Here is a 23,105-nt window from a genome sequence, read left to right on the forward strand (position 1 = left end):
GGCTCTTCTGTCCATGGAACTTTCCAGATAAGCATCCTGGAGCAGATTGCCATTTCATTCTCCAGAAGGGAGGGTTGGGGATTTATAAATGCTTCTTGTGTAAATTCTTCATCCTCTCCTATGCAGGCAGAGAAACGCATATTTAGTGGGAAATGTGTTTGGTAAACACTGTTTAAAACTATTTAAAAATCAATATTTTCTTATCAAAATGCTGTCTAGTGTCATTGAGACTTAGAACCAATCCTTTAGCTATTCAAACTTAATAGCAAAATACACCAAAGAAAATGGCTACTCCATTCTTTTCAGCATTCACTGTCAGGCAGATGCCAAGGGCCATCACTTTTCATATTAAGGTAATCCACATTTGTTCATATCTCCAGCACCCAAGGAACAGGAAAGTGCATCCTTGATGAATAAATTTCGTTCCTCTGCAAGAGGAAAGACACAGCAGGGTAGTTAAATGTCAGGAAAAATCACATTGAAAAGCCCATCTGAAATGAAAAGTATGTCACGAAATGTGGCATTCTTAACTTCATTGCTACTGAGTAATTGTGAATTAGATTAATTACTGTTTGGTACCTTGAGCTGAAAACTTCCATGCAATAATGTGTGAGGTTGGTTGCTTCCCTTACCAGGGACTGATCTTGGGGCTTAAGAAACTGCAGGAAGCAGTGCAGCCATAAAATTCCTGCAGCCACAGCAAAAAGCAAAATAAAATACAAAATACAGTCTCAAAAGCCTTCCAGTATCTGCCCTTCCTCCACAAACCCACTCGCCGATTAAATTAAAACATTCCTCCCAGCTCAGCTCCCCAGTCTTCAATGTTTCTCGATAAACTGTTTGAGATCTTAGCCCTTCTAAGAAATGAATCATATTTTCTCTGTTGTACTTGATTGCTGTTGACTACTAATTCACCCTGTATTGATCTCAAGTCCATATTTCTTACCGTTTAGATGGGGAATTATCTCATGCTTTTAAAATGCTGCCAAGTTTCTGAGGCCCTTACAATGGCAGTACCCAGAGGGCAAGTTCCTCCTTGTGAAACCAGGAAGGAATGGGTACTTAGGCATGACTTTTTGCCCCTCAATTTCTTGCGCCTTCTTTGGTCTGTGGGTCAAGAGGACCTGTTATCTGGGGGGAGGGAAAGGAGACATGGTGCTTGAGAAGAAGTGAAAATAAGTTTATAAAAAGATGCCATCTCTATGGAGAAGCTTGCCAAATTGCCTTATTCTAACATTTTTCTCTAGTTCTGGAAACTGAAAAGAGAACTCTATGAAAAAGACTCTTTGGTACTAAGATATAGATATATAGATAATAGATAGAGATAGAGATATTTTTTTTTACCTTGTCTGAAATGGGATGAGACAAAAGCAAGGTTTAAAAGATCATTTTTTTTCCTGATTAGAAATATAATATCTGCTCATCGTAGAGAATGGGGGTAACTTAGGAAAGCATAAATAGGCAAATACAGCTGGTCCACAGCCTCACCTCTCAGAGGTTGCTGTATTGTCAGCCTCTGTGTTTTGAGAGAAATAGCATTCTAGTGTTCAGAGCTGCAGACTCTGGCCCCAGGGGTTAGAAGTGTGAGTGTAGACGCCACTCTTCACTGGCTGTGTCATCTGCCATATTTCGGGGATCACACTGGTGATCCTGTGCTGTGCTAAGTCGCTTCCGCTGTGTCCAACTCTGTGTGACCCCATGGACTGTATCCTGCCAGGCCCCTTTGTCCATGGGGTTCCCCAGGCAAGAATACTGGAGTGGGTAGTCATGCCCTCCTCCAGGGGATCTTCCCCACCCAGGGATCAAACCCGCATCTCTTAAGGCTCCTGCACTGGCAGGCAGGCTCTTTACCACTCGAACCTCCTGGCAAGCCCCACATAGTGATGAGTTGGACCTTTCAAATTTAACAGATGAGATGGTTCATGCAGGGAACCCAGACCCACGCCTGGCTCATAATAAGTGCTGCATATGTGCAGCTCTCACCCTGTGATTTTTCGTGCTAGGATTTCTTTTCTCTATCAGGAGGCATGAACAAACTCACAAGAGATAAGCATTTTTAAGCATTAGCCGCCATATCAGAAAGTGCTGATTGGACGTTTTGTATTATTTCATACTGAGCACCTGAATTTAATGTACTTGTTATACAACCTCACTATGTTGAGTCATAGTAATTTATACTGTTGCATAAATCATAAGTCTGGATAGGAAATGAAAGTCCATCTTTTTTTTCTCCCCAGGCAGCCGAAAGAGTGATACCCTTGCAGATCTTGGAAATGGAGCCTGATTCCCTATGGGATGGTGGAGGGCCAACTTGGCTCTGGGCACCGACCTCGTATTAGAATAAGGGAAATGAAAGATAACCTCCTGTTACCTTTCCCAGTAGGACAGTTATTGAGGCAAAGAAAGAAAAGTGAGGAAAGCATTCCCAGGGCCATTTCCCACCCCTTGAACGTTAACAGAAGTCTTATTGAAAGCAGCTCCTCTATAGGATTTGAACCTGTGACCTATGAAACATGAAGCAGCCCCACTGCCCAGTCTCCTGGAAAAGCTCTTGTTCTGGTGGGTGGAATCAAGTTGACCAGAACTGGCATCTGGCCAAGACCCCAGGAACAATACTTACTTTTTCTTGGAGGTGGAAAGAGATGGTGGGAGGGAGTGTCCAAGCTGCCGTAATGACTGTCTTTCCAAGAAATGAGTTTGGCGGGCAGAGTGTGATTACCTAGGCTGAGGTACAGCCAAGACCCCTGGGTTAACATCTCTGCTTAAGTAAGAAGAGTCGAGGGATTGTTAATGACCCTTCAGGTTAAGACCTAGGCTTGTAAGAAAGAAGAGACTGAAAGAAGAGAGGGTTTGGATTAGAAAGAAGCAGGTTTTGAGTCCCCAGTCTTTGCGTCAGTCATGGGTTCGGTCTTGGCTCAGAAGGACAAGCAATAGCCCTGGGGTTGCCTCCAAGGCCTTTCTGATCTGTTCCATGTATGTTATCAGCCCTTCCTAAGTTATTCACTGGTGTTGCTGTTGAGGTATAGGCCCTAGTTTAATGGTGTAGAGGAATAATGCCAAGCTGTTTAGGAGCAGGTTGTTCAGTTGACCACAGCTGGAATGGTTTCCAAGGAACTTAGAGCTAGGCAGCTCAAACAGGTCTGGGTCAAAAGTCTTTAGAAGAGGAGAGCTTCTACACCCACCTCCCCAATCCCAGACATTAATCGTCCCTCCCCATGACCATCGCAGCCTGTCCTTCCCTTGTACACACCCTATTTTTCCTGATCTTTCTCTATCACGTATTTGGCAGAATGTTGCATTTCTGGTACTGGGACACTTCTGCTGAAATCATGAATATACATTTGCTTTTTCAATGCATCTGTACAGTCTTTATGCATACTTTTCAGTCTGGAAAACTGGCTCACCTTCCCACCACCTACGTTATCTGGGAGGTGAGCAGGCCATGTCATTTCACAGATGAAGAGACCAAGGCTGGAGAGAGCAAATGATTTGCCAAGATCAGCAGCTGGTAAGTGGTGGAGCTGGCTTCAAAGCAGCCTTGATCTCAGAATCCTTCTGTGGTCTTTCGACTTCTATTAGGAAGGAAAACGCAGAGTAACCTGACATTCCCTTTCCCACATGGCCTCTGTGGGAGAAGAGAGGGAGCTCTCTAGCTGTGGCTCTTGGTTTTGTACAGTAGATCAGCCCATCACTCAAATTAAGGAGCTCTGAGCTTGCCATTTGCAGAAGAGAACCCTGAATCCCTTCGGCAGGTCTGCCCTGAAGGCAATGTCTCTTGCTGGTCTTTCAGCTTCATGACAGAGGGCATTAAAGTTCAGAGACCAAGGAGACTGCCCAGTGGGAGGGAAAGAATTTAAATTTAAATCCCTTTAACTCAAAGCTATAATCTTGTAAATGAAGGCTGGAAAGTGCTTGGTCAGGGAAAGCAAAAACAATTACAAGCAGGGAGGTTTCACGCATTTTTCTTAACTAATACTTGTTACTGACCATAACATAACATACAACATTAAAAAAATTTTTAACTGCAAAATAATAAAATAAAATTCTTAGTTCAATAACTACTCACCAGTCTATATGCTTCTTGGAGGTCAGAATATTTTCTTTTTTGTTTACTGCCTAGTCCCAACAACTCAAAGACTAAGTTATTGGCATGTTGAATGAATGGAAAATGATCTGAATTCTCCACTACCTAAAGAGAGGACAAATTTATAATTTTATGCCTGTTCATCAAGAATCGAATCACTGAATCTATCATTTATCTATTATATTTATCTATCATCTAACTCTATTTTATCCATCATCTATTATATCTATCTATCCATCTCTCTGTCTGTATATCTATCCATCTATCATTGAGAAAGAAGCAAAACGCACAATATAGGATTCAGTGGTTCAACTTTATTTCATAACCTACTATTTTTTTCCTTTCCCCCTTTTGAGGAGCATTTGATTTCATTCATCCTAGTGAAGGATCATTTTCCTGTGGATTTATTTGGTTGGGCATGGATTTGGGGGTCTACTTTATACCTTCCCCCTTACCCTTCCTCTCCACTTCTCAAGGCTTGGGGAGCTTCAGAAAAAGCTCAGAGTTTATTCTTACTGTGAGGGAGGTCTCAGGTACATTTTGCTGAGGACAGTGGCCCTCATAGGATAAAAACAACTTTGCAGGAAGGACAGTTGACCCGAGTGTGGGGTGTCTGCCTGGACCACAGAGCATACCCCATTAGGGGGTTTCCCCCTCAGGCCCAGATCCTCAGAGGGTGAACTCAAGAGGCCTTTCCTGGATTTGGTAGCCCCTTTGGAGGAAGACTGGGTTTCCCTGGTGGCTCGGATGGTAAAGAATATAGCCCGTAATGTGGGAGGCCCCAGGTTCGATCCCTGGGTCGGGAAGATCTCCTGGAGAAAGGGATGGCAACTCACTCCAGTAGTCTTGCCTGGAGAATTCCGTGGACAGAGGAGCCTGGTGGGCTACAGTCCATGGGGTCACAAAGAATCAGATATGACTGAACACTTTCACTTTGGAAAAAGACTACAGCCTGAGGAAGTTGGCCTAGGTGTATTGTATGCAAGCTTTGAAATGTGGCCTTCTGGTCCCTTCTATTAGAAATCTCCCCTGATTAGAATACTTTCTCTGGATTTCAAATAATCCCTTCCTTCCTAACAGTGGTGAGCTGCCACTCTGATACAATGAAGAATCCAATTTTCTTTGAATTTGAAAAGAGGAAAACACCATCAGTGAGTTTTCACCATTAATTTGGCTTTTATGAAATATAAAACACTTGGTTATTGCATTCTAAACACACATCAACCTTGCGGTGAGGGGCTGAGACTGTGGAATACAAATCATTCTGACCAAGTTCGCAGAATACATTTGCCCTGTACTCACATTTGACTAATGTAAACTCCAATAAAAGATAAGGAACTATTTACAAAATCACAAGATAGTGGAGCCCTGGGAAATGTTTTCAACCTTCTTTAAAGGGAAAGGAGCTGAGTCTCGGAGAGTGTAGTGATTTGCCTGAGGACCCCAAAGGCCAGCCCATGCTCTGCCCCCCAAGCCTAGGAAGCTTGCTGAGCTTCAGATCTGCCTGCTCTGTTTCCTGGCACAGGCCTAAAAGTCAAGCCTTTCTTGGGGCCCAGAAGGTTCCAGCACCTTTCCTCACAACTCCATCCAACACCTCAAATATAGGCCATCAGCCCCAGATCCAGGTGTCTCAACCACACGGTGAAATTCTTATTTCCTCACACCCATCAAGATTGCCAGGAGGAATATTAATAACCTCAGATATGCAGATGACACCGCCCTTATGGCAGAAAGTGAAGAGGAACTAAAAAGCCTCTTGATGAAAGTGAAAGAGGAGAGTGAAAAAGCTGGTTTAAAACTCAACATTCAAAAAACGAGGATTATGGCATCCAGTCCCATCATTTCATGGCAAATAGATGGGGAAACAATGGAAACAGTGAGAGACTTTACTTTTTTGGGCTCCAAAATCACTGCAGATGGTGACTGCAGCTATGAAATTAAAAGAAGCTTGCTCCTTGGAGGAAAAGCTACAACCAACCTAGACAGTATCTTAAAAAGCAGAGACATTACTTTGCCGACAAAAGTCTGTCTAGTCAAAAGTATGGTTTTCCCAGTAGTCATGTATGGATGTGAGAGTTGGACTATAAAAAAAGCTGAGCACCGAAGAATTGATGCTTTTGAATAGTGGTGTTGGAGAACACTCTTGAGAGTCCCTGGGACTGCAAAGAGAACCAACCAGTCCATCCTAAAGGAAATTAGTCCTGAATACTCATTGAAAGGACTGATGCTGAAACTGAAGCTCCAATACTTTGGCCACCTGTGGGAGGAACTGACTGATTGGAAAAGACCCTGATGCTGGGAAAGGTTGAAGGCAGGAGGAGAAGGGGACGACAGAGGATGAGATGGTTGGATGGCATCACTGACTCAGTTTGAGTGAACTCCAAGAGTTGGTGATGGACAGGGAAGTCTGGCACGCTGCAGTCCATGAAGTTGCACAGGGTCAGACACGACTGAGTGGCTGAACTGAACTGATGGAGGTTGAGAAGTCCAAGGTCAAGGCGCAGGCAAATTCTGTTCTGGTGAGAATCTCTTCCTGGTTTGTAGACAGCTGGCTGCTCACTGGGTCACTACATGGCCTTTCCTGTGTGTGCATTCAAAACAAAGAGAGAGACACAGAGGGAGAGAGACAGAGTGCTCTGATGACAGAGTGCTCTTCTTACAAGGATGCTAGCCCTAGCAGATAAAGGGCCCACCCTTTATGACCTCATTTTACCTTATTAGCTTCCTTAGAGGCTTCATAGGCAAATGCAGCCACTCTGGATATTAAGGTTTCACATACAGATTTCAGGTGGCACAGACATTCTGTGCATAACAGTCACCAAACTGCAAATGCTAACAAACTAGCCCAGCAATGCTCCCTGGGGCCTCCTTCTAGCTTCTTGGGCTTTCATAGCTTAGGGGGCTTCCAGCTTTGTCTAAATACTTTTTAAAAACATTAAAATGTTGAGTTCTTTCAAATTAGCTTTCCAAAATGTGGCACAGTTAGTCTTCTACTGTGGGTCAAGCCAATCCTGCGCAGTGGGTCCCATCTGGCTGCCTGGACGCAGAGGTCAGGTCCCTCAAGAGTGTTCGTTTCACAACTGAGACTTGTGATTGTGCAATGTGTTGGCCATGATCTCAGCAAAAAGAAACACCCTTCCCATTTCACTATGGTTGGGACTCTTCCTAGCACTTGCAGCGTGGGTTACTGTTAACAAGAATTCACGAGTATCATGTGAATTCCTGTACATTAAACAGTACCTTTCCCATAAGAGGCATTTTATAATTATGTGCTGTTATCATTGGTGTTTGCTGTTAGTATTGGTTGCTGAAGCTGTTCTCCAGTTCAATTCAACTCCATTTGACTAAAGCCTTATTGACTGACACCCTGCACTGTGCCAAGCACTGGGGATTCAGTGTTGGATAATGCAGACATGACCTCTGAATGCACTGAGGGTTATCGGATTTGCACTGGAGCATAGCTGTTTGGACACTGGCTAAGTGCCACACTCATTTTGAAGGTAGCAAGGTGGACTGAGAGACACACTGGGCCTATCTGAAGGTCTGGGTTTTAGTCCCAGACCGGCTGCTGACCACCTCTGTCATGGGGAGGAGGAGCTCCCTGGCTTTAGTCCTCTCGTCTGAAATCGCAGGACTTAGATACATAATCTCTAAGGCTTCCTCACTCTGGGCATTCTCCGAGGTTAGGCATGAAGATGCCCATGCCAGTGGACTTCTCTGTCCCAAAATATCTGCTACAAAATTATTTTTTCAGGTCATCAGCTTCTGTAGATTAAATTTAGAGTCAGTTTGGGTTTATATATTGTGTGTGTGATAGTCCCTCAGTTGTGTCTGACTCTTTGTGACCCCAAAGACTGTAGCCTACCAGGGTCCTCTGTCCATGGAATTCTCCAGGCAAAAATACTGGAGTGGGTACCCATTCCCTTCTCCAGGGGATCTTCCTGACCCAGGGATCAGACCCAGGTCTCCAGTGTTTCAGGCAGATTCTTTGCCATCAGAGTCATTAGGGGTTGTTAGATACAACTGTTTAAAAATAAAAAAGGAACCATTTTCTGTACCATTTAGTCATTAGTGAAGTCCCAATAGCTAGGTACTTCACTGACTTTGCAGTTTCTGTTCACCTGTTTCCCATCATGAAATCAGAGCTGTCACTCACTATATGGATGAACAGTTTGCCAACTCACAGGGTCAGGTTTTTAAGGACCGTGTCAGTTGGTTCTGGAGAGTTGGTCCGTCACCTGTAAGCAACTGCGTCTTGAATAGAACATCATTTAGCTTTGACTTTATACAATCCTCTATGAAGGCAGTTTGAGAAGGAATATATGAGAACTTTCTTCTAGAAGAGGAAGAACCAAGAGCCACCTCAAAAGAACAACAGCAACAGAAACTTCTAAATGTCAAGCCTTAAGTCATCATAACAAATTGTTTATTTGCTAGTTTCCTTTCTGGCCCCCAAAGCTTGATGCAGCTCATGATGTTAACTAGTTGCTAGAGTGATTAAGGGCATGTATTCTCCACAAGAACAGGTCTCATTCTGAGAGTGTTGACTATGGTAAAGCCTTTGAAGTTTTGATGAAGAATTCCTCTATTTAGAGGGCCTCCCCTATACCCTGCATGAATAGAATTGGCTGACTGTTAGGGAAGCTGTTTATCAACAGGCAAGAAGCACACTCAATAATGTCTTTTTTCACTTTGTGGGCAAGTGTGTTCACTGAGAAGACTTTATAAGCATGCTTGGAATTTGTTGAATTTAGACAAACCTATGATATAATCATATTGATGAATTATACTCTACATCACCATTCCTAGGGTTGGATACATGTTCTTAGTGGATGGAAAAACTAGAGTACAGAAATACTTTCTACTTTTCCTAACTTTATTCAGTTATAAGTGACACCATGAGAGCACAGCCCGCCATGATTTTCCCATTTTTGAAGGCATTTTTAACAGATCCTAATGATCCTGATCTCACATCTGTGTTAATATATGCAGTGTTTTATTTTGTCCTCTTTCTAAAGAAGAAATCATTCATTTAACCTATTTTCAATTGATTCAAAGGAATAAAAATTTCCCCCAGAACTCTGTTTTACAGTATCTCCAGAGAGGAAAAAAAGAAGAAAATATCCTTTATTCTAGGAATGTGGAAAATTCCAATACAATTCTTTAGAGCTGTGTTACCCAGAATCACATTCTTTTCCTTATGATGCCATCTCCATGGGGCTCTCTGGGGGCTCAGTTAGTAAAGAATCTGACTGCAAGACCTGGGTTCAATCCGTGGGTCAGGAAGATCCTCTGGAGAAGGGAATGGCTACCCACGCCAGTATTCTTGCCTGGAGAATCCCCACGGACAGAAGAACCTAGGGAGCCCCAGTCCACGGAGCCTCAAAGAATTGGACATGACTGAGCGACTAAAACTGCCACCATTTTCATACATTTTAGAAACATATGTCTACTTTTCTAAACTTGATAGTCACTAGCTTTCCTTTTCCATCATGAATATCTGACCAGTCATACGGAAAAGGCCATTTTGTTTAGAACTGCAAAGGAGTGGCATTTTTAATAGAGTTTTTACTTCAGAGTATTCCTCTGAGAATTTTGCTTGTGGCATCCCCTTTCCAAACAATTCTGCAGTGACTATCACACTAACATTACCTTAACATAAACTTCGTTTTAAATTGTGAATTTTAGCACTTTATCATCAATTCACAAGTGTATCATTTAATATATCAAATGAAAATGGTTAGGGTTGTATTTTAAAATGTGGTTTACACATTGCTTATGGTGGTGCTGATATATTCAAGAACTGAAAGGATGAGTGTATGCTTTATGCTTTGAATAGAAACTGCAAGCTTTTAACTTTCTTCCATGTTAGTGTTCTAGAGAATGTTCATTCTTCTTTGGTAAAAGTTAATCCTCTCCAAGGTGGGAAGGCTATGTCTTCATTCATCATATGAATGTAGAAAATAACCAATACCATCAATGGTTATAAAATATTTCCTACTGCGGTAACCCTCAGACACTGAATCATGAGTTTCCCCCAATTCTTTTTGTTCCATAAGACTGGCTATTCTTTCCCTCTCTTTTGTCATGTAAGTATCGTGCATGACCATAAGAATTGTACATTATTCGTAATATACAATCTCTCATTTTAAAGGTTACCATAGAATGAACAATGAATTTCCTTTCTTATTTAGCTTAAATACTGGTGGGAATCAAGGCATTCCTATCATTGCATCTTGCCAGCACCTAGCATGGGCACTGAATCAATGCTCAGTCAGTACAGGCTGAATGCATGTTGATTGCAGAGAGGATCACAGAGGAAAAACAGAATTTGGAGAGATGGCTTTCCTGTCCCATTGCATAGTATTTTGGGATCACATAGGCATGAAGACCAAAACTGTGACGTGCTCGTAGGAAGCTGAGTTGAAAAATGCTCTCCTCCTACTCTTGCTGGGGTTTTCCAGTAATCCATCCTTAGTCTTATGTTCTCTCAGGTATTAGGAGGTAGACTATAGGAGGGACTATTCAGTGATAAAACAGATAAAATCATCTGGAAAGTGATAAAATCAGTGATAAAATCACCTGCAAAGCTCTTAGAATGGTAACATGAGCCTGGTCTTTGCTTCGGGAAACTTTTGGGACTTCCCCCAGCATACCAGCTACTAATTGAGATACACTCTAGAGTTGGGTAGTATTTGGTTTAGCTTTTAGTTATGTTGGTCTATAGATAGTAAATTAGAAATGAAATCTCTTTTAGACTGGAGTTTTAAAACTGAGCTGTAGATTCCACCTTCCATCATGGTTCTCCAGATTAGGGACCACTCAGCTCAGACATGGGGAGCTGAGCCCTTTCGAACTAGTTCTTAAGTGTCAGTCTACCTAATAAGAAAATAGGCTACAAATATAGCAGCCTCCCAGCATGCCAGATGCTCCCTCTGATCTAAGTCATCTTAGAGGTGCCAATTAAAGCCTGCATTGATTTGTTTATGTTTCTGTTAAAAACAAATTTCCAGCCTTTCTTTTGCCACATGAAACATAAGGTTTCATCCGTGAAGAAGAACAATAACGAAGGATGAACTGAGTGTTGGGTGCAGCCTTGCTGTGCAGTTGTCCCACCTGAGCCAATGAGACAGGCTTGCAAAGGACCTTGTTAATTGCACTCTGAGGCGGAAGCCTTTCTTCTGAGGATGGTTTAAAGATAGGGCTGAAACAAATAGCCCCTCTGCCTCTTGTGAGGACTCAGGGTGCACATGTGCGGTGTACCTATTTCCTCTCCTAGATCCATAATGCTGACTGCAGTTGGAAACATTGCCTGAAGATTGGGCAGAGAAATAAGAAATTTAGAACATCTTTCTCCATGTATAGCATATGCACAAAATAGATGCTCACTCCTTGGAGTTATGTGTGGCAGTATTTTTATACTCACAGAAAAAACCAGCACATTTCCCAATTCTGATTTTTGTTGTTGTTTTTTCAGTTTAGAAGCTGTTGCAATGTTTATAAATAGGCCCCCCCCGCCCCCCGCAAATAGCTCAATGTGAATTTTTGTGAATAGCAAATGTTTGAGAAAAAGCAAAAGGAAATATTCACAGCAGAGGCAGCTTTGCTTCTTCTGGAGTGCATGATTTGCGTAAAGAATGTATTTCAGAGATTGCAGAAGCAAGGCTGTTTTCTCTCAGCCGCCATCCCACACTCAGGTCAGCCTTCAGTTACATGTTAATTTTATGAGCGAGTTACAGGCTTGGAGAAAGAGAAGAAGGGCTTTCATAATAGAAAAGCAGAGTGGCCTGAACTCTGGAAGAGCTGGGAGAAGATTCTTTAACTACAAGCAATTGATTTTATTTTCAGTTTTAAGGGTTTCATTACTAACAAACAGGATACACAAATTGACGGTGCTTTCTCTGTCACTGGTGGATTAAGCCCTACAGACAACATCTGATGGTTCCATAAAACTCAGTACCCTTATTATTAACAGTAGAAGGATTAAAAAATCTTTTCATACCCATCTGTCTTCCATATCACCTTGAGATCAAAGTGGAGAGAAATAGGATTAATAAATATTGGAAGGAAATTTTTTTTCTAGAGAACACAACTCATCACACTGTTATCTCTGTATTATTCCTTTATCAAGCTCTGCTTCACGGTCAAAAATCAGTGCTTCTGTTGGCAATGAAAACTGCATTGCTGAAGTGTCTTTTTAAAATAGCTGAGATCATTGGAGCATATCAAGGGAAACAAACCAAACTTGTGGTTGAGAGGCAAGAAGGGCACAGGTGCTGATGGTCGGATGAGGAGAGTATACAGGAATGCTAACCTATGGGTTCCTGGCAGGAGTCCTGAGTCTGTGCTTTCTTTTTCTGCTCTTACAATCTATTGCTTCCATCACGGTGAAAGCCTCAGATCTAGCTTGCTGGCAAACAGCAGGAACTTAAGCTACCTTGTACTTTCTCTTACAGGATACACAGTGCTGTCCTGAATGCTACATGATCTTCACAATAGAGTCTTGATGCGTGTGTCTCACAAGAGAATTAGGGCTGTGACAGGTAAGGTGAAGTGCTTATGGTCATGCCATCAGGCTACAGCAGTTTCTATGGAAGCCAGATCTGTATCTCCAATCTGAGTTCTTTCCAAGATACCAAATTTCTCTGAATTACAGGGGAAAATTTGTTACCATCTGGCTTTTCTTGCTTTTTTTAAAAAAATCATTTTCAATTTGGAGAAATCAGAATTTATAAGATAGCGCCAGCTGCCTGCTGGCTGAGTTAAGTTATGCTGCCTCTCTACGCCATAGGTGAGAGAAGGCTTCAAGTTCAGAAAATCAGGGATACAGGACGTAGGGAAAGAGCAACTAGCCAAGGTGGCGTGGTCAGGCTCTCGCGCCACGGCCTCTGGCTCTTGCCCCACGTTTTGTGAACGGTGATCGTGGAACAGCGAAGGCGCTTACAGTGCCGCGCATGCGCGTCAGGAGGCCCTCGCTTGGGCCTGGGCTGCTTTGTTATGTGAGCTCCAGCGAGGAAGCGGCGGCGTTACTGCCACATCATGTCTGTTGGGTCAGCCACGGTAAGAGAATATAGCGTGTTTGCTGCTACGGCTGCTGTGTCAGCCAGGCGAGAATAAAGGTGTCTACAGTTCCTGCTTCTCGAGTCTTCTCCCAGCCTCTTCGCTCGTGCTTTCCAACCCCGGGTTCAGCGGACAGTGCGGACCTTGTGAACAGCACCAGCAATGCACAGCACGGAACCGCCTCAGATTCGGGCTGAACCCAGCCCTCGTCTTCCTGAAACTGTGTCTTCACTTTCCATGGCCTTTCAGTAGTGAAAACCCTCTGTGACTGGCAATGAAATCCCACACGTTTATTGTTGAAGGTGGAGGAAGAGCATACTTTATTAATTTTTTTATATTAGGAAAGTCATGGATTTTCATAGTAAATAATCTGTATTTTCTAACAATAAAAGCAAACAAATAGTTCCCCTGTAATCTCACGTTTATCCTATTCACATTGAATCTTTACTTGACGTTTATATCCTAGTCATATTTTCCATGGCATGTCATGTTAAGCAGTGCCATGTGGGACAAATGATTTCTAATAAGAAAAAAATATATATTTATGTCTAATTTTGTTATATTTAAGCAGCTTTACTGATAAATAAGTGACAAACAATAGATTGCATCTATTTAGAGTGTACTACTTGTTAATTTTTGACATGCAAATATATTTGTGGAGCCATTGTATTATAAAGACAGTGAAAATATCCGTGACCTCCAAAGGACTGCTCATGCTCTTTTGAATTCCCTCTCTTCTTGCTGCTCCCACCCTCCATCCCTCGTACAGGCATCAATTTATTTTCTTACTATAGGTTAGTTCATATTTTCTCAATTTTTTTATAAATGAAATCTTATAGCAGGAGCTATTAATATTGTTTTGGTCTCAGTTCATTCAGTCAGAATAATATTTTTTATTTATCCACGTTGTGTGCCAAATGTTCATTTTGTTTTATATTATGGCCACAGGATCGGAAAAGGTTGGTTTTCATTCCAATCATAAAGGCATTGCCAAAGAATGTTCAAACTACTATACAACTGTGCTCATCTCACATGCTAGCAAGGTTATGCTCATAATCCTTCAAGCTAGACTTCAGCAGTATGTGAACCAAGAACTTCCAGATGTACAAACTGAGTTTAGAAAAGGCAGAGGAACCAGAGATCAAATTGTCAACATTTGTTGGATCATGGAGAAAGCAAGGGAGTTTCAGAAAAACATCTGCTTCATCAACTACACTAAAGCCTTTGACTGGGTGGATCACAACAAACTGGAAAATTCTTAAAGAGGTGGGCATACCAGACCACTTACCTATCTCCTGAGAAGCAAGTTAGAACCAGACATGGAACGACTGACTGGTTCAAAATTGTGAAAGGAGGATGACAAGGCTATATATTGTCACCTTGCTTATTTAACTTATATGAAGAGTACAACATGCGAAATGCCAGGCTGGATGAATCTGGAACAAGCTGGAATCACAGCTGCTAGGAAAAATATAAACAACTTTAGATGTGAAGATTATACCACTCCTCTGCTGTAGGGGTGCCTTTTGGGTTTCCCTGGTGGCTCAGTGGTAAAGAATTATCCTGCCAGTGCAGGAGAATCAGGTTCGATCCCTGGGTCAGGAAGATCCCTGGATAAAGAAATGACAACCCACTCCAGTATTCTTGCCTGGGGAATCCCATGGACAGAGGCACCTGGTGGGCTGCAGTCCATGGGGTAGAAAAAGAGGTGGCTAGGACTTAGCAACTAAACAACAGCAAAAGAAAGAGCAATGGCCCAAAGCGGAGAGGAACTAAAAAGCCTCTTGATGAGGGTGAAAGAGGAGAGTGAAAAAGCTGGCTTTAAACTCAGCATTAACAAGAAAGCAAAACAAAGATCGTGGCATCTACTCCTATCACTTCACGGCAAACAGAAGGGGAAAAAGTGGAAGCAGTGACAGATTTTCTTTACATGGGCTCCAAAGTCGCCGCAGATGGTGACTCCAGCCATGCGACTGAAAGACACTTGCTTCTTGGAAGGAGAGCTAAGATAAACCTAGACAGCATATTACAAAGCAGAGACATAACTTTGGCGACAAAATTTCGTGTAGCCAAAGCTATGGTTTTTGCAGTAGTCATGTATCAATGTGATAGGTGGACCACAAGGAAGGCTGAGCACCAAAAATTGATGCTTTTGAACTGCAGTACTGGAGAAGACCCTCGAGAGTTCCTTGGACTACAAGGAGATGAAACCCATCAGTCTTCAAGAAATCAACCCTGAATATTCATTGGAAGTACTGATGCTGAAGTTGAAGTTCCAATACTTTGGCCACATGATACAAAGAGCTGACAAATTGGAAAAGACCCTGATGCTAGGAAAGAGTGAACCCAAAAGGAGAAGGTGGCAGCAGAGGATGAGATGCTTAGATAGCATCACCGACTCAGCTGACATGAATCTCAGCAAACTCTAGGAGATAGCGGAGGACAGAAAAGTCTTGCATGCTGTAGTCCATGGGGTCACAAAGAGTCTCATGACTTAAAAATAACCACCACTTATTTTATGGATATTACCACGTTTGTTTATCTGTTCATCTGTTGATGAACATTTGAGTCATTTCCAGTTTTTGACAATAGATGCGGGCCTTTATGAACATATACTTAATTTATCTCAAGAAATCAAGAAAGTGAAATTGGTGAATCATATGATAAGTTAGTGTTTAGCATTTTAAGAACTTGCCAAACTGTTTTTGCAAACAAATTCCGCCATTCTGCCTTCTCCTCAGTGTTGAAGTTAACAATTCTTCACATCATTGCCAAAACTTGAAATGGCCAATTTTAGCCAATCTAATAGATATAACAGGGATATTTCACTGATGTTTCAATTATTATGAATCTAACAACTACTGTTGTTGAGTAACTTTTATTTGACATCCACATATCTTTTAAAATGTGCCCGTTTTAAAAATGTGGTTTCCTTATTATCAAGATTTGAAAGGTCTTTATGTATTCTGGATGCAAGTCTTTAATAGTATGAGTTTGCAAATTTTTACCCCCATTCCACAACTAATCTTTCATTCAGCTATGTCTTTTAAAAGAGCATGTTATTACTTTTGATGAACTTAAATTATCAAATGTTATGAGTCATTCTTTTGATATGATATCAAAGATATCTTTGCTCAACTTTACCAAATATTTTCTCCGTTTTTTTTTAAAGGTTTTGTCTTTTTAATTAATTAAATATTGGGTTTTTTTTTTTTTTTTGGCTGCACTGGATCTTCATTGCTGCTCAAGGGTTTTCTCTAGTTGCGGTGAGCGGGAGCTGCTTTCAAGTTTCAGAGCAGGGGCTTCTCATTGGGGTGGCTTTCCTTGGTGCAGTGCGTGCGCACTCGGGTGCATGGCCTTCAGTAGTTGCTGCTCCTGGGCTCAGTAGTTGGGGCTCATAGGCTCTCGGGCACAGGGCAGTATTTGCGGCATATATATTTTAGTTACCCTGCAGCGAGTGGAACATTCCTGGACCAGGGATCAAACTTGTATCCCCTACATTGGCAGGTGGATTCTTTTTTTCAATTGATTTATTTTTAACCGGAGATTAGTTGCTTTACAGTATTGTGTTGGTTTCTGCCATACCTCAGCATGAATCATCCCTCCCGCCCCCCACCCCATCCCACCCCTCTAGGTTGTCACAGAGCACCAGATTTGAGCTCCCTGCATCATACAGCAAATTCCCACTGGCTATCTATTTTATACATGGTAATGTATATGTTTCAATGCTACCCTCCTTATTCATCCCACCCTCTCCTTCCCACGCTGTGTTCACAAATCTGTTTTCTATATCTGCATCTCCACTGCTGCCCTGCAAATAGGTTCATCAGTATTATCTTTCTAGAGTCTATATATATGTGTTAATATATGATATTTGTTTTTCTCTTTCTAACTTCATTTTGTTTATAAGCTCTAGGTTCATCCACCTCCTCAGAATGGAAGGAAATATGTTTCTTTTCATTGCTAAGTAATATTCAATTACATATATGCACCACAACTTCTTTATCTATTCATCCGCCAGTGGACATCTAGGTTGCTTCCATATCCTCACTATTGTAAACAGTGCTGCAATGAACACTGAGATATGTGTATGTTTTTCAATAATGATTTCCTCGGGGTATATGCCCAGTAGTGGGATTGGGCTTCCCTGGTAGCTCAGCTGGTAAAGGATCCATCTGCAATTCAGGAGATCCTGGTTCAATTCCTGGGTCAGGAAGATTCCCTGGAGAAGGGATAGGCTACCACTCCAGTATTCTTGGGCTTCCCTAATAGCTCAGACAGTAAAGAATACATCTGCCATGGGGGAGACATGGGTTTGATCCCTGGTTTGGGAATATCCTCTGGAGGAGGGCATGGCAACCTACTCCAGTATTCTTGCCTGGAGAATCCTCGTGGACAGACGTGCCTGGCAGGCAGTCCATGGAGTTGCAAAGAGTCAGACACGAATGCAACTGAGTGACTAAACACAGCAAGCACAACAAAAGGTAGTTTTATTCCTAGTTTTTGAAGGACTCTCCATTCTGTTCTCCATAGTGGCTATATTGATTTGCATTCTCACAGTGCTAGAGGGTTCCTTTTTCTCCACACCCTCTATAGCATTTATTGTTTGTGGAATGTTTGATGATGGCCATTCTGATCAGTGTGCGGTGATACCTCATTGTAGTTTTGATTTGCGTTTTTCTAATGATGAGACATGTTGAGCATATTTTCCTGTGTTTATTAGCCATCTGTATGTCTTCTTTGGAGAAATGTCAGTGTATATCTTCTGCCCACTTTTTGGTTGGGTTGTTTGTTTTTTCTGGTATTGAGCTGTATAAGCAGTTATTTTTTCACCTTACTTATAGTGTCCTTTTCTGTGCAAAGGCTTGTAAGTTTAATTGGGTCTCATTTGTTTTTTATTCTTATTTCCCTTACTCTGTGAAGTGGTTCATAGAGGATCTTGCTGTGATTTATGTGAAGGAGTGTACTGTCTGTCGTTTTCCTCTAAGAGCTTTAGAGTTTCTGGCCTTACACTTAAGTCTTTAATTCATTTTGAGTTTATTTTTGTATATGGTGTTAGGAGGTGTTCTAGTTTCTTTCTTCTGTATGTAGCTGTCCAGTTTTCCCAGCATCACTTATTGAATAGACTGTCTTTTCTCCATTGTGTGTTCTCGCCTCCTTTGTCAAAGATGAAGTGTCCATAGGTGCATGGGTTTATCCCTGGGCTTTCTATCTTTTTCCATTGGTCTATATTTCTGTTTTTGTGCCAGTACCATGCTGTCTTGATGACTGTATCTTTGTAGTATAGTCTGAAGTCAGGAGGGTTGATTCCTCCAGCTCTTTTTCTTTCTCAGGATTGTTTTGGCCATTCAGGGTCTTCTGTGTTTCCATACAAATTGTAAATTATTTTTTCTGTGTGTGTTAGTCACTCAGTCGTGTCTGACTCTTTGCAAACCCCAGACTGTAGCCTGAAAGGCTCCTCTGTCCATGGGATTCTTCAGGCAAGAATACTGGAATGGCTAGCCATTCCCTTCTCCAGAGTATCTTCCCAACCCAGGGACTGAACCCTGGTCTCCTGCATTGCAGGTAGATTCTTTACCATTTTGAGCTTCAGGGAAAAATACCATTGGTAGTTTTATAGTGATTGTACTGAAACTGTAGTTTGCTTTGGGTAGCATAATCATGTTCACAATGTTGATTCTTCCAATCCAAAAACATAGTATATCTCTCTAACTGTTTGTGTTGTTTTTTATTTATTTCATCAGTTTCTTATAGTTTTCTGCATACAGGTCTTTTGTCTCTTTAGGTAGGCTTATTCCTAGGTATTTTATTCATTTTGTTGCAATGGTGAATGGGATAGCTTCCTTAATTTCTCTTTCTGATTTTTCATTATTAATGTATAGGAATGCAAGAGGTTTCTGTGTATCAGTTTCATATCTGGAAACTTTACTATATTCATTGATTAGCTATAGTAATTTCTGGTGGCATCTTTAGGGTTTTCTATGTCATGTCATCTGCATGAGAGTTTTACTTTTTTTTTCTGATTTTGATTCCTTTTATTTTCTTTTTTTTCTCTGATTGCTATGGCTAGGACTTCCAAAACTATGTTGAATAATAGTGGTGAGGGTGGACACGAGGAATACTTTCAGTTTTTCACCATTGAAAATAATATTTGATGTGGGTTTGTCATACATGGTCCTTATAATGTTGAGGTATCTTGCTTCTGTGCCTAAAGGAGCATTTTTATTATACATGGGTGTTGACTTTCCTTGAAAGCTTTCTCTGTGTCTATTGAGATGAACGTATGGTTTCTATCTTTCAACCCATAATATGATGTATCACATTGATTTGCATATATTGAGTAATTTTTGTATCACTGAGATAAAGCTCACTTGCTCATGATGTATAATCCTTTTAATGTGTTGCTGGATTCTGTTTGCTAGAAGTTTGTTGAGGATTTTTGCATCTATGTCCATCAGTGATATTGGCCTCTAATTTTCTTTTTCTCTGGCATCTTTGGTTTTGGTATCAGGGTGATGATGACCTCATAGAATGAGTTTGGGAGTTTTCTTTCCTCTGCAATTTTCTGGAAGAGTTTGATCAGGGTAAGTCTTAGCTCTTCTCTACACTTTTCATAGAATTTGCTTGTGGAGCTGTCTGGTTCTGGACTTTTGTTTGCTGGAAGTTTTTTTTTTATTACTGTAGTTTTGATTTCCATGGCTATGATTGGTCTGCTCATGTCTTCTATTGCTTCCTGGTTAAGTTTTGGAAGATCATACTTTACTAAGAATTTGTCCATTTCTTCAAAGTTGTCCATTTTATTGGTGTATAGTTGCTCATACTAGTCTCTTATGATCTTTTATATTTCTGCATTCTCTGTTGTAACTTCTCCTCTTTAATTTCTAATTTTATTGATTTGAATCTTCTCCCTTCTCTCCCAATGAATCTGGCTATTGGTTTGTCAATTTTGTTTATCTTCTCAAAGAACCAGCTGTTAGTTTTATTGATCTTTGATACCATCTCATTTATTTCTGCCCTGATATTTATGATTTTTTCCCTTTTGCCAACTTTGTTTTTTTTTTTTGTTGTTGTTGTTCTTTTTTAGTTGCTTTAGGTCTAGGGTTAGGTTGTTTATTTTAAGTTTCTCTTGTATCTTAGGGTAGGCTTGCATTGCTATAAACGTCCCTCTTAGCACTGCTTTTCCTGCATCCCATGGGTTTTGAGTTGTCACGTTTTCATTGCCATTTGCCTCTAGGTAGTTTGTGATTACCTCTTTAATTTCTTCAGCTACCTCTTGGTTGTTCAGAAGTGTACTAGCATCCATGTGTTTGTATTTTTTATAATTTTTTTTCCCTGTAGTTCTTAGCTTACCTTATAGTGTTGTGGTCAGAAAAGATGTTTAGAATGTTTTCTAAGATGTTTCAACTTTTTTAAACTCATCTAGGCTTAATTTATGACCAAGATGTGATCTATTCGGAGAATATTCCACATGCACTTGAGAAAAACGTGAAATCTGCTGTTTGGGGATGAAATACAACAGAGATATCCATTAGGTCCAGCTAGTCCAATGTATCGTTTAAAGCTTGTGTTTCCTCGTTAATTTTCTGTCTGAATGATCTGGTGTGAGTGGGGTGTTAAGTTCCCCACTATCATTGTGTTACTGTCAATTTCCCCTTTAGTAGTTTTCACCGTTTGGCAGGTAGAGTCTTAGTCAATGAACCACCAGGGAATTCCTCTCTCTTGTTTTTTCCTAGACTTTTTAGTTTAGTCCTATGATCTGTTCTGAGTTAATTGTTCTACATGGTATAAGATATAGATCTTATAAAATTTATTTGCACAGGGACCTCAAATTGTTCCAGCCCCATATCTTTTTTAAAATTGAAGAATAATTAATTGACAAGATTGTGTTAGTTTCAGATGTATAGCAAAGTGATTCAGTTATACATACATATATATATATATATATATCAGTTCAGTTCAGTTCAGTTGTTCAGTCGTGTCTGACTTTGTGACCCCATGAACCACAGCACGCCAGGTCTCCCTGTCCATCACCAACTCCCAGAGTCCACCCAAATCCATATCCATCAAGTCAGTGATACCATCCAACATCTCATCCTGCGCTGTCCCCTTCTCCTCATGCCCTCAATCTTTCCCAGCATCAGGGTCTTTTCAAATGACTCAGCTCTTTGCATCAGGTGGCCAAAGTATTGGAGTTTCAGCTTCAACATAAGCCCTTCCAATGAACACTCAGGACTGATCTTCCTTAGGATGGACTAGTTGGATCTCCTTGCGGTCCAAGGGACTCTCAAGAGTCTTCTCCAACACCACAGTTCAAAAGCATCAGTTCTTCGGTGCTCAGCTTTCTTTATAGTCCAACTCTCACATCCATACATGACCACTGGAAAAACCATAGCCTTGACTAGACGGACCTTTGTTGGCAAAGTAATATCTCTGCTTTTTAATATGCTGTCTAGGTTAGTCATGACTTTCCTTCCAAGGAGTAAGCATATTTTAATTTCATTGCTGCAATCCCCATCTGCAGTGATTTTAGAGCCCCCCAAAATATAGTCAGCCACTGTTTCCCCATCTATTTGCCATGAAGGATGGGACGGGATGCCATGATCTTAGTTTTCTGAATGTTGAGCTTTAAGCCAACTTTTTCACTTTCCTCTTTCACTTTCATCAAGAGGCTCTTTAGTTCCTCTTAACTTTCTGCCATAAGGGTGGTGTCATCTGCATAACTGAGGTTATTGATCTTTCTCCTGGCAGTCTTGATTCCAGCTTCTGTTTCTTCCAGTCCAGCGTTTCTCATGATGTACTCTGCATAGAAGTTAAATAAGCAGGGTGACAATATACAGCCTTGCTTTTTTCCAAATGCTTTTCCTTTATAGGTTACTATAAGATATTGAATATAGTTCCCTGTGTTATATAGTAGGTCCTTTCTGCTTATCTATTTTACATATAGTAGTGTGTATCTGCTAATCCCAAACTCCTAATTTACCCCTCCCCCTTTTCCTTTTGGTAACCATAAGTTTGTTTTCTATGTCTGTGAGTCTTTTTTTGTCTTGCATTAACTAAGTTAATTTGTATCATTTTTTTAGATCCCACATGTAAATGATATTGTATGGTATTTATCTTTGACTTATTTACTTAACATAATTTCTAGGTCCAGTCATGTCACTACAGATGGCATTGTTTCATTCCTTTTTATGGCATTATACCGGAAAAGGTGATGGCACCCCACTCCAGTACTCTTGCCTGGAGAATCCCATGGATGGAGGAGCCTGATGGGCTGCAGTCCATGGGGTCGCTAAGAGTTGAACACGACTGAATGACTTCACTTTCACTTTTCACTTTCATGCATTGGAGAAGGAAATGGCAACTCACTCCAGTGTTCCTGCCTGGAGAATCCCAGGGATCGGGGAGCCTGCTAGGCTGCCATCTATGGGGTCGCACAGAATTGAACACAACTGAAGTGACTTAGCAGCAGCAGCAGCAGCAGCAGCAGCAGCAACAGCAGCAGCAGCAGCAATATTTCATTATACATCTATGCCCCATTCATTCATCTATTGGTGGATCTTTAGTTTGCTTCCATGTCTTGGCTATTATAAATAGTGCTGCTGTGAATACTGGGGAGCACGTGTCTTTCCAAATTACAGGTTTTGTCTTTTCTGGTTATATGCCAAGAGTGAGATTGCCAGATCGTACAACAACTCCAGTTTTTTAAAGAACCTATACACTGTTTTCCATACTGCTTGCACCCATTTACAATCCCACCAACAGTGTAAGAGGTTTCTTTTTTTTTTCCCTTCACATCCTTTCTAGCAGCTATTACTTGTAGATTTGTTAATAGTGGACATTCTGACTGTTAGGTGATAAATTAGGTGATACTTAATTGAAGCTTTGGTTTGCATTTCCATAATAATTAGCAATGTTGAACATTTATTCATGTGTCTGTTGTCCAACCCCATATCTTGAAAAG

This window comes from Ovis aries, chromosome 18, assembly GCF_016772045.2.
Source record: "Ovis aries strain OAR_USU_Benz2616 breed Rambouillet chromosome 18, ARS-UI_Ramb_v3.0, whole genome shotgun sequence".
NCBI lineage: Eukaryota > Metazoa > Chordata > Mammalia > Artiodactyla > Bovidae > Ovis > Ovis aries.